The sequence below is a fragment of the Emydura macquarii genome, unplaced genomic scaffold (genome assembly GCF_026122565.2).
Source record: "Emydura macquarii macquarii isolate MOO-44397 ecotype Brisbane River unplaced genomic scaffold, CSIRO-AGI_Emac_v2 contig_312, whole genome shotgun sequence".
NCBI classification, from domain to species: Eukaryota; Metazoa; Chordata; order Testudines; family Chelidae; genus Emydura; species Emydura macquarii.
In genome coordinates, this window is record NW_027130449.1 from 11,695,536 (window position 1) to 11,707,622 (window position 12,087).

A 12,087-nucleotide genomic window follows, 5' to 3' on the forward strand; every position below is an offset into this window, starting at 1 on the left:
CATGGTGCACATAGACATATTTAATTACTAATTCTGTGGACATATCTGACACTCATCCTAATTCTGAGAGAGAAATATATTGCAGATATTGATTGCTAACTTAATTATGAACCACTTCCTCTTATGAGATGACACTTGCGGCTGTGAAATTCAGGGTGCCCTAATTGCAGGTTAAAGAAGGGAAATAGAGAGGTGATGTGCTCCACCGGATGGGAATGGTGGCTTCATTTGGAGACTGTCCCCTTGTTCCATAGCGTAGCACTGGCTTTCTCTGCAAGGAGAGTTTCCACTTTCTAGTATTGAAGTGAAGTACCAGGGCGGTTATAGGAGGGGGGATTTAGAATCCAAAAAAGCCCACAGACAAGATCAAGATGCCATGATCAAAAAGCTTTTTAATACTCTCGTAGAGTTGAAAGAAAAAAATGTATTTAGCTCTGGCATGAAGTCTTACACTTTAAGTTTTTCATACAGTTTGCCCTGGGTCTGGCAGGACAGAAACTACATATTGTGCTTTCCTTACAGTCAGGATGTTATTTCTGCAGATAAATAATATGTAATGTAGTTCCTATTATTCACACAGTGTTTCACACAACTGTTTTATGTTTCACTAATGGTATAGCAAGTGAAATCACCAACTATCCTGCTTCTCTATATTCATTCAACATGTAAGAAAAAAGGGGATGATTGTCTTCAATCTCACAGATCATGGTCTTGGAAATCGACTCCTTTGCTTATAGTTTGTGCAAACAATGCCAAAAACACTGAGCACAGCACTTGAAAATAGCAATCTAGTGCACACTGTAATTTAAGAGGAAATACCATTCTTTAATCCACAGAGGAGCAGTTCAGAACACATTATGCACTAACTTAACCTAATCCCTGCTGCAAAATAAGTCACCATGGCACACCAACTGGAATAGGAAAACATAATGGGAGTGAGAAACTGGCAAGTCGACATTCATTCATGAGGTTGCACCAGTTGCTTTTAACCTCTGCATTATTAGAGCTACTGCACTAAAGCCATGTTAAAAATGGATTTTAAAGTTTGCTTTCAAAAAAGAAAAGTTCTTTAGAATAGTGTGACAGGTTGGCCTTGTAGTTAAGGCGTTAGAGAATGGGACATAGGAGACCAGTCTGCCATTCCCAAGACTGCCCCAACCATCCTGTGTGGAAGCACAAGGTAATAAGTCACTAAATCTCAGTTCCTGACAGCTAAAATGGAGTTAACAATACTTTGTCTTGTTTAGTTAGTGTAAACTCTTCTAGGCAGGCACTGCCTCTTATTATGTAATTGAAAGTTTCTTAGAATGAGCCCCCTACCTTAATATAAATAAGGACTTTGGGATATCCTCTGTTTCGTTGCATTTTTATTCTTGACTGTAATAACTGAAATGACATGCAATCACTTGTCCACCAATAGCATTAATGGAGTGTAGTGAAATCTGCTATGCAAAATGTTGTATTACTTCACCTGGAATGAAATATTTATCCCCTTCATGAGATTTATCAAAATACCTTCCATGTCCACTGATATCAGAACAATATTAACAAAGCATATTAGTTTCTGATTTGGGAACATGCATTTTTATCTTAAAACAAAGCATACAAATAGAGCAAACCCTGTAATTATAACTTGATGAGAGCCCCAGACGAAAAGCACACTCAGTGCATTCCACATATAGATCATAGCTGGATTTAGACAGCAGGTCAGCTTGCAATCAGGGATAATGATGTTGCATGTCACTTAAACGGGCTATTTTAAATAGATATGGCTTGATGCAAGGGTGAAGATGAGCAAGGAAAGAATATATATCCAGGTGAAATTTCCATAACTGGGTAATCCTAAAAGCATTTCCTTCTCCACTTTTTGAACGGGTGAGTCATAAGGTGGCATTTCTATTCCAGTTGTAGGGAAAGTAATTTTTTAAAATTAAACTGAAGTTACAATGTCTGACTTCAGATAGGTCTGCCTCCCTTTGTCATGAGAACAACATTACTTGAACTTTCTGTGGTGCCCTTTTCATGTGAAAATGTTAAGTATATAACATCAGTTAACTGCGATACAAGCACTGTAAGTATTGTCATTTCCATTTGACCATATGGGAACACTGAGACACAGAGGTTATCATGTGGTGAATTAGCAGCAGAGCAGGGATAAAACTAAAAAAAATCATCATGCCAGATCCTTGGCTTTTTTAGTTCAATCTTGGCTGCTTTTTGTTTTTTAAAAGGTTACAGTACAATGTTAAAATGCAGGTAAGACTTCGATAATGATTCAATTGTTTTTAAAATAGCCACTTCCCCTGGCCCCAGCGCTCTGTACATGTATATAATTTGCTGCTGCGCCGAAGTCTCATGCCCTAAATTTCAGCTGTGAGCAAATGTTTGTAGCCAAATTATGAAGCCCTGAAAACCAAAAGCTTGAGTGGGAAGGAGGATAGCATTGGATATACTAAACTCCTCTTTCCTGATCACCCTTTTGAAGCCACCGCTGCGCAGGCTAGCAACACTATGCCAACTGCAATATTTCTTCAGTTGTTCTACCTGACCAGAATCATGAAGTCTTTTAAGAGTACACCGAGCATTATTGACTCTTCCATCTGTTACTTTCCACAATGGATCCCACTTCTCTCAGAAGGAGCTACTGCTGTGCAGATGGTAGACATCTGCAAGAGAATTACATCATATGACATCATCTGGTATTGCACATGTTATTACTACAGGCAGTGAGCTATCTGTTTCTTAACAGCCTCATTAAGGTGAAAATCACCCCTGTGCAAAGAGCCAGCAACAGTCCAATGCACCACAGAAGCCTTATTTAGAATTTATGTGATGCATAGGATCTTTCACCCTTGGAGGGTAGGAAGAAGCAAACTCTTCCACAGCTGCTTATATAACCATGTTTTGTACAATAAACTTTACCCTGGGAAGAATTTTAGTTCAAGAACAATGACTCTATTCCACCATCAAACATTTCCTGGGCTCCCTTTTCACTGCATTCCAGCACCAGCTTAATAAGAACAAACATTTTTCTTTTGCTTATTTGTGCCATCTCCTTGACCATAGCCTATTTCAGAACTGGGCATAACTTGCCTGAGAGCGCTCAGCATTGCAGTGTGCGAGACAGAAGTTCCGTTCTCCACGCTGGGATCTCAAGGTTCAAGTCCAGCTGTAACTGGCAGCATAGGGGAGATGAGAAAAAATGCCTCATCTTGCCCAGCACCTTCTGCCCATGGATGATGATTAAAGAGGAGCCCTCTGTGTCTAGAAAAGTGGTAGATGCCTGTTACCTATCTCTGAATTTCCAGCGTAGCCAATATTAGTATTTAGTTGCCTTTACGCTAACTGAATGTTTCAAGTACGTTAAAACCTGTATAGCATTGAACAATTGTATGTTCCACTCCAGAAATGACTGTACTTCTTTAGTTGGTAATATAATTCCTGTCTGTAATTTCTACAATAGCAAAGTATTTAGGTGCTATGTGAGAGCTCGATATTAATAATGCAAATCAAGGAGTTGGTAAGGGCTTCTCTAGGGAAGCTGAAGACCCTCTCCCTGGAAGGATGGAGGGGATTTTGAGAGTGAAGCCTCTTAGTACTAAGTCATGGAAGGGAAAATCCCCACTAATCAGGGGTCCTTTGAGGTTACAGTGTGAAGGGGAAGCTAGTTAGGAGGAACTCCTCCAAAGATTTTAATAGTCTCTAAATGACACTTCTGTGGCAAAGTGAAAATTATCTGCAAGGCTGATGCTGTCTTTTTAATGGGATGCTCAGCAGTCCATTCCCACCACCACATTTCCATATTTATTTGTTTGGGCTTTCATTTTCCTCATCTAGGCTGAGGTCCTTGCTCTTTATTAGCTTTCCTCCCCCTTCACGCTCTGCATTGTTCTCTCACTTTGGACCGTTATGCCTACCTGCTTCTGTGTACGTTTCCTTCCCCCCACATGTGCCAGCTGAAATTTGCCACAGTGGATTGGAAGATGCAAGGAACTCTTACCTAGTAGGGGGTTTAGTAGTAATTGTGTGGGAGGGGGACCCCTAATTGAGACACATGCAATTATTGGAAAGGTCACCTGCCTTCTCTAAATCATCATAAACTTCTGTGCTGCCTTCAATAACTTTTTTTTATTTAGCAACACAGTTCCTGGCCTTTGTTTTTTTTTGTTTTTTTGTTTTTTTTAAACAACAAATCAGAAATCACAATTTCTTCATGCTGTTTCAGCCCCTGGCTTTATTTTCTCTTGTAAAAAACCTCTGATCCTTACTTCTAAGTAACACATGAGAACATTAAGCACCTTCCAACTCACAGGTTGCCGGAGCGTGTCCAGGAAAAATAAAATCCTTTTTCATTTGTACCTGTAGTGCAGTGGCAAAGCTGCCCCAGAACAGCCTGGGACAGTTGTTTCCCTCTGATAGCATCTACACTAAATGATTCTGTATGAGGAGGATTAACATTTTTTTCCTGATAATTACAGTGTAACTGAAGCCGGTTGCTTCCTGTGCTCCTTTTGTGGCATAGGGTCATGCTAAGGCAACCTGCCTCAGTTTCCCTTTAGAACTGGTTAAATACCCTTCACTTCAGAATTTTTCTTGGTCAAAAAATACCCCTCCTTGCGGACTGGGTTTATGAATATAAAAAATAAGTCCATTTATAAGTTCTCACAACCAAGGTTTCTGTTCTTTCTCCTAGGCCTTCCTGTCTGGGGTCTTTGCAGTCTCTCTCCTGCTTGGCTAGGGTCTCTCCCTGTCTCAGGCTACTCAACTGGTCTCAGGGGCTTTCCTCCACCAGTCTTTCCTCGCTCGCTGTAGAATCTGCCACAGCTGCCTCCTGATCCTTCCATCACCTGATTCTTCTCGGGTGAGGCTCATCCTGTAACTGAGCCAACCCTCGGCCTAGGCTTTCCAGCCCTTAAGAGAGAGCCCCCCTGTTACAGAGAAATCTATCCCTTGGTATGTTTTTGCACTCCAAGGTTCCATTTCCCTGAAGATAGCCTTGTTTCTTTCAGCTAACTACACTAATAGAGGGTTACAATTTGACCTTCCTCCAGATAGTTACAACTGAACAGAAAAAGCTCTCTGGATTCTAAATGTCTGATGCAAGAGGAAGGAGGAGGTTACTGCCATGGCCAAGATTTTTTTGTTTGTTTTCCAAATAGCACCTATTTATAGCTCATTTTTATTCCTGATAGTGCTACAGAAATCAAGTTTAAAAAATAAATATCTTGAATAAATGATTAATTTCCTTCACGCGGGAAAACTGTGACTGCCAGTGCACAAGGCTTGAGTTGTAATAACCTCAGTAAGGATAACATTTTCCAAAGTAGACCTGAGAGTGTAGGTGGGTAACATGCAAGAGTGCAGCTCAGGGGAGCAAGCGAATGCTGGGAAAGAAACAACCCACCGCCCTCAGGCACGATTTTGGGGGTATTTCCAGATTGTGATATAATGGCTCATGCAGAAGAGCACACCATATCATGTATGCTAAACATTTGTCACAAAGAGTTTCCACAATCAAAGGTCTTCATCATAGGTGGTCTAATGATGAGCGTTGGAGTTTGAGAGCCAGAATTCTGCGGGTCTATTCCCAGCTCTTCCACTCATTCAGTATGTGACCGTGGGCAAGTCACTTAACTTCTCTTTGCCTCTGTTCATCCTTGTGTAAAATAAGTATTAGTAGTCCGTGTTTGTAAAGTGCTTTGAGGCCTGTGGAAGAAGGTGGTATATAAATGCAAAGTAGTAGTATTTGCTCTGAGAACAGTTCTGAACATTTATAATTATCTCATGGAATCACAGAAGATTAGGGTTGGAAGGGACCTCAGGAAGTCATCTAGTCTAACCCTCTACTCAAAGCAGGTCCAACCCCAACTAAATCATCCTAGCCAGGGCTTTGTCAAGCTGGGCCTTAAAAATCTCTAAGGATGGAGATTACACCGCGTTCCTAGGTAGCCCATTCCAGCACTTCACCACCCTCCTAGTGAAAAAGTTTTTCCTAATATCCAACCTAGACATCCCCCACTGCAACTTGAGACCATTGCTTTTTGTTCTGTCATCTGCCATCACTAAGAACAGCCTAATTCCATCTTCCCTGGAACCCCCCTTCAGGTAATTGAAGGATGTTATCAAATCCCCCCCTCACTCTTCTCTTCTGCAGACTAAACAAGTCCAGTTCCTTCAGTCTCTCCTCATAAGTCATGTGCTCCAGCCCCCTAATCATTTTTGTTGTCCTCTGCTGGACTTTCTCCAATTTGTCCACATTCTTCCTGTAGTGGGGGGCCCAAAACTGGATCTGAAGTAGATGTAGAGAGCAGGAAAGATCAGACTGTGGCAGCCCTTGTTAGTAATAGCAGAAATAATAGTAATTAATACAAGGCTAATCAAGGAGGAAGTTACTGAATATCAATGAACTTAGCACAAAATGTTCCTTTAGCTCACTGAGAGGGGGAATGACGCCTTATTCTTGGTCTCATTAGTAAGAGAAGGAACTTTCTCAAATCGGAGCGATTTAAAGGAAATTCCTGCTTGGCTCTCAGGTTGTAACACCTCAAATATTTGCAGTTTTCTGTTGCCTCTTGGAAAGTGTTTATTAACCTTTAAAAACTACCCATTAAGATGTCCCCAAGGAGAACCTTCCAATCATTTGTTTAAGAACTACTTCTGTGCAATGTTCTGTTTACCCGAAGTGTAAGTGTAGCATAGAATTCCATGCTGATAGGATTTCTTATAACATTCATATGTATTTGAACACCCATGTTAGGCATATTTATATATTTTTAACTAAAAGCAAGTGGATGGATTTGCCAGTTAAGAGAATTATTTCATACTTACTACCAAATGTTTAGCAATAGTGAGCCTAATTTCACATAACAATCATTCAGCTCTAACTTGCAGTGGTTTTATGTGTGTAACTCCATTGAGTACAATGGAATTCTTCTCTAATTAACACCCAGTGTAATTAACAGCAGAATTAGGACCATTGTCCTTCTAAATACCTAGATACTACAGTGATGATACTTTAGTGACCGGCATGCTGTAAAGATATTGGTTCATAGTAAGAACACAACAAATTATGGTCAGATTGCAATGCATATGGTGTAAGACCATGAGTAGAGTACAACAGAATAGGAAAGATTTGAATAGTTTATTTTTTGCTACATCATACTCATGTTCTCTGAATCTACTAAGCTCAGAATCTGATTCTGTTTGCTTAACATAACCATCAGAGTTGATTGGCTGGGATGAAAAAAATTGAAACTGATTTTAAGATAATTTTAGAAAGTAAAGGATTTAACGTTGAATCTTCTGTAAGCATGAAGGCTGCATGTACTGCTGTTTAAGATCTTTAGTGCAAAGCCAGACAACTTTTTTCCCAAAACCCTACAAAACCAAATGAAAAATACATGTTAAAGTTTCCAATAATAACGTTCTATTGCTGATGACAATTCCATCATGACACAGGATGACACTCTGTCCTTATTTCAGTATCTGATTTATTGTGTTTGTGCAGCTTTTCACCTATGTGCGAGAATTAATGCATCATTGCCCCAGTATCCACTTGCGTGAATGTGCTGAGTGGTATCCCAAAGCAGGGCAAGTGTTATAATCACATTTGGAGTTTGTCCCAGGCATTTATGTAAAATTAAAAACAGCCAGCTTTTGAATTTATGCACTGTAATATTATCTCCGGGGCCTGGTCTACACTACAAAGTTAGGTCAATGTTGATCTAACTAAGTGTTTGCACTAAAACATCGCTCCTGCTGATGTAAGTTGCCCACTACACTGACTTAACTCCATCTCTAAGAGAGGCATAGAGTCAATGTCAGTGTAGTTAGGTCAATGCAATGTCAGTGTAGACATTGGGTGGCTTACATTGACTCTTGCTGCTTTTCAGAAGCTATCCCACAGTGTCCCATACTGACAGTTATAATGGTGCAAGTGCTCCTGGTGAGGACATGCGCTGGCAACACAAGGAGCATAGTATGGAAAAAGCAAAAGCTATCTAATTACTGCAGTGGCTGTATGCCACCGTAATGTAGGTCAACATAATTTTGTAGTGTAGACATATGCTGAGATTCTGGAGACTGTCTTCATTCTTGTGGTCTATGACATCACCAAAACACCTTGAGAGAGTTACGGTCCTGTAACTTACTATTGCCTATTGTTTACTTCCTATATAATCCACTGGGAAGAATGATCTCAGAAAAATTGCTTTCATAGAAGACTTGGGTAGGGAATATTCTCAAATGGCCCCGCCTGTCTGGAATGAGATATTGTTTGACAAACACTTTACATAGCTTTGTGACCCAATATATAGTAAATATATATATTCAGAACAGCAGATGCACTGACCAGGGAGCCGACAGAAGGTTTTGCTGTTTTGTTTACATGTTTATAAATTGTACTCCACAAATAATCTACTCTGTGGTTTGTACCTGCTACATTTAATAGTTCTCATGGAAAAAAACAAGTGATTCTATAAATTCTCTCTTATTAGTGGTCCCAGCATAATGTATGTCATGACAAAGGGAGTGTGATTTCCACTACTTGGCAGTGATCACCTGCACGCTACATCTGCAAGATACTCTTATCACTGCCCTGTTGCATTAGGTTTGCAGTCATGGGATCTGACGTTTTAGGATGTGAAGTTTTCTCTGGCACCTAGAGAAAGATGGAATGTAAATTCACAACCACCTGTTCTTATTTCTTTCTGTTGTTTGTCAGCTGCTGTTCCTTGTGGCCCTACATGATTCTCTCGTGCTATTGTTATAGACCAAGAATTTGCAGTGTATCCCATCATCTCACATGAACAGCAATCATTGAACAGTTGTTCCGAGAAAAGGGTGATACTAGATAAAGATCTGGCTGCTTTGCAGTGGTTTCTATAAATGTACAGCACCATCCATGCTGTAAAACATGTCTATCTAGAGCATCGCCTATCTGGTTCTCAGGCTTCCCTTCTTAGAAGTAGCATTCCTTTGATGTACACCATTCCTATTTTTGTTAACTTTAAGCCCTAAGTTTAATTGGACCAAATCTTACAGGTCTTCATCTTGAACCAATCAAATTATCCATTGAAGTTAATGGTAAGGGCCTGTCTGAGTGATTTGCTCTTAATAGTTTATAAATGAGTAAAAAACCTGCACAGGTGTGGTCCAGACTCCGATCTGCAACAGAAAAAGATCCTATGAGATGAGTCAGGTATTTTGTTTACACAGAGCATGTTATTCAGACTTTGATAAATTATAGGACCAGAAGGGACCACTGTAAAAATCTAGTCTGATCTCCTGTATAACAAAAGCCATAGGACTCCTGGATTAATTTCAGTTTGAACAAGAGCATATATTTAAAAATAAAAACAATCTTATCTTGATTTTAAAATTGCCAGTGATGAAGAGTCTACCACAACCCTTGGTAAATTGTTCCAGTGATTAATAATCCTCACTGTTTAAATGTTTGCATCTCATTTGTAATGTGAATTTGTCTAGTTATAACTTCCAGCTAGTGGATCTTGTTATGCTTTTGTCTGCTAGACTGAAGAGCCATTTATTCCCTCCCCCATATAGATGCTTATAGACTGGATCAAGGCACCCCTTAAACTTTTTCCTTGGTTAAGATAAACCAGTTGTGCTTCTGGAGTCTATCACTATAAGGCAGGTTTTCCAATCTTTTAATCATTCTCATGACTTTTCTCTGGGCCCTCCGCAATTTATCAACATCCTACTTGAATTGTGGATGCCAGAAATGGGCACAAAATTCCAATAGTGGTCTCGGTAGTGCCAAATACAGAGTTAATAGGACCTCCCTACCCCTATTCAAGATTACCCTGTTTATACATCCAAGGATCTTGATGATGTAGCACAAGCACCTAGAGCTGTTACCAATCAGGCTTTCTCCATAAAACTGGCTTCTAATTTCTAGAGGGTTAAAAATTATCCTGAGAAGCTGAGTTCTTTGGGGTCTCTGTTCTCTCAATATTTTTAAAATAAAGTACAAGGAGTTGTTCACATTTTCAGGAGTCCACTGCAGTGAAAGTGTGCTCCCCGCTTATCCTTTGACCCGCTCCGCAGGCAAGTGTGTGGAGGGGAAGGTAATGGCTTTTTTCATTGAACACTTCCATTCCTGTGCTTTCTGCTCCTTCCCTGTTGCATCACAAGTTGTCTGTGGAACTACTTGTGGAATAAAGTACTGCTCAATGGAAATGAACTTAGCATGATTTATATCTCAACCTTTAACTATCAGAACTTGTATGAACCACCTGGTGTATAAAATTGGGTCACATTATCTTTATTAAATAATTCTTGCTCCACTCTATTTTTGTATGTCTATGTTGTATGGCTTTTTGACAAATGGACCTTTTTTAATCTTTCAAGTTCCATGCAGAGTTATGGCACGATGTAATTGTAAAATGGAAACATCATTGTGATTATGCTAATAACGCCTTCTCTTGGGCAGTGTTTTCATGGAAAATTTTGACTCTTACTGCTACAGTTGCCCAAACAGTGCTTCCTCCTTAGTGGTACAATGAGTTGGTGTGTGTGTGTGTGTGTGTGTGTGTGTGTGTGTGTGTGTGTGTGTGTGTGTGATCTTGTGTAAGGGCATTAATTATAAATAATTATAATTCAACTTTTTTTTGTAGTGCTGCAGACTAATGTTAAGACATTGCTCTTGCCAGATGGATAAATCAGTATCTAACTTCCTCAGGTGTAGCTGTGCAGGCTCAGAGATGCAGCTGAAAGCCTCCAGATACCAAGCATCCGGCACCAGAAGACGTATCAAGGTAAGTCAATGTCTGGTGAAATACAGGTTATCCTCTCAGGAACCTTTGACAGGGCAAACTCAGTGAGGAGGCTGATGGGGTGGCCACAGTGGACAAGTAGATTGACAAATGTGGAAAATATGACAGGCAATCAGTGGTTGAAAGGATGGAGAACAGAACATCTTGGGAGGTTCCTGTGATGGATGATAGATGGAAATTCCACCTCTCTCTATCGCAGCCACTAGTTGGCTTCATCTGCTAGAATTATACGATTCTTGAAGGAAATTCAGAGCATCCTTCTTGATGCAGATGAGGAAAGTCTCTTGAATGCATACACAAATTGGCCTACACTGTGCAGCAACAGATCATGCCATCATTTCTTAGGGGCTTTTTTCCCCTAGCATATGCACACTCAGAAGACTGTTGGCTTTTCATTGAATAGTAGCTAACTGAGGGTGCCTGAAACTTTCAGATTTTACAGAGGCACCTCTCTGATTATGGAACCTGCAGCAATTCCATTAGCAGGAAAACCCCTAAAGAATGTGGTGCTGGGGATTGGGGTATGTACACATAGTGAATTGGGGGAGGGGAAGAATAACAGAATATGGAATGGCTGAGCAAGATTACTCTCTGGAGATAATCATTTCAATATGAGACCAAGGGCTATGATGGACAAAGAGGTGATGAAGGAATGTTTTCAATCACATTGCAATAAGTAATTTTGTTCCTTTTAGGGAGAAGCATTTTTAATAAAATGGAGAGGGGATTCTATCAGCTAAAAAAGGAGAAAATTAGTTCAAATGAAATAATATATTCTGGCATGCCATGGAAAATAAGGGCAGCATTAACAAAATTCTGGAATGTATAGTTTATACTAATGTTGCCAAAGTATTTTTGTATCTTAATTTGTTCAACATGTGAAAGTCCTGTGCATTCCACACCTACTATAGTTTCCTTTATTTTAAAAAAATTAAGATATATTCTGCATGAATTAGCTTATACTTGTCCACGCTCTATTAATGAACTATCTGACATTAGGAGCTTTCTGTATTCACAGAACTGTCTACTGTACTTATTTCAAATCTCACTTTTTATATAGAAAGTACAACTAATCACATATAAGCCAAGTTATTTCACATGTTGCAACAATAGGCTATTTAATATGAAGTTCTTTCCTGTAACATTTATGAAATGAGAGCAAAGAATGAAGCCTTTACCTGAAAGAAACAACCATCGTTTTTGCTTTTGCAATTAATTTTCTCACAACCCCACAGTACACACCTTTCATTGGGTGATGTAAAATTGCAATATTAACAACCCCAGTATTTTG

The 12,087-nt window shown here is 39.7% G+C and overlaps 1 protein-coding gene across 4 annotated transcripts in view; it reads left to right on the forward strand.

Annotated features, from left to right (window-relative positions):
• Nucleotides 1–12,087, forward strand: part of NCAM1 (neural cell adhesion molecule 1) — a 248,995-nt gene that overhangs the window by 6,922 nt on the left and 229,986 nt on the right. For all 4 annotated transcript variants that reach the window (XM_067565590.1, XM_067565563.1, XM_067565573.1 and 1 more), the window contains exon 3: nt 10,703–10,778. The gene's annotated coding sequence lies outside the window, so the exon portion shown is untranslated. The remainder of the gene's footprint in view (nt 1–10,702; nt 10,779–12,087) is intronic.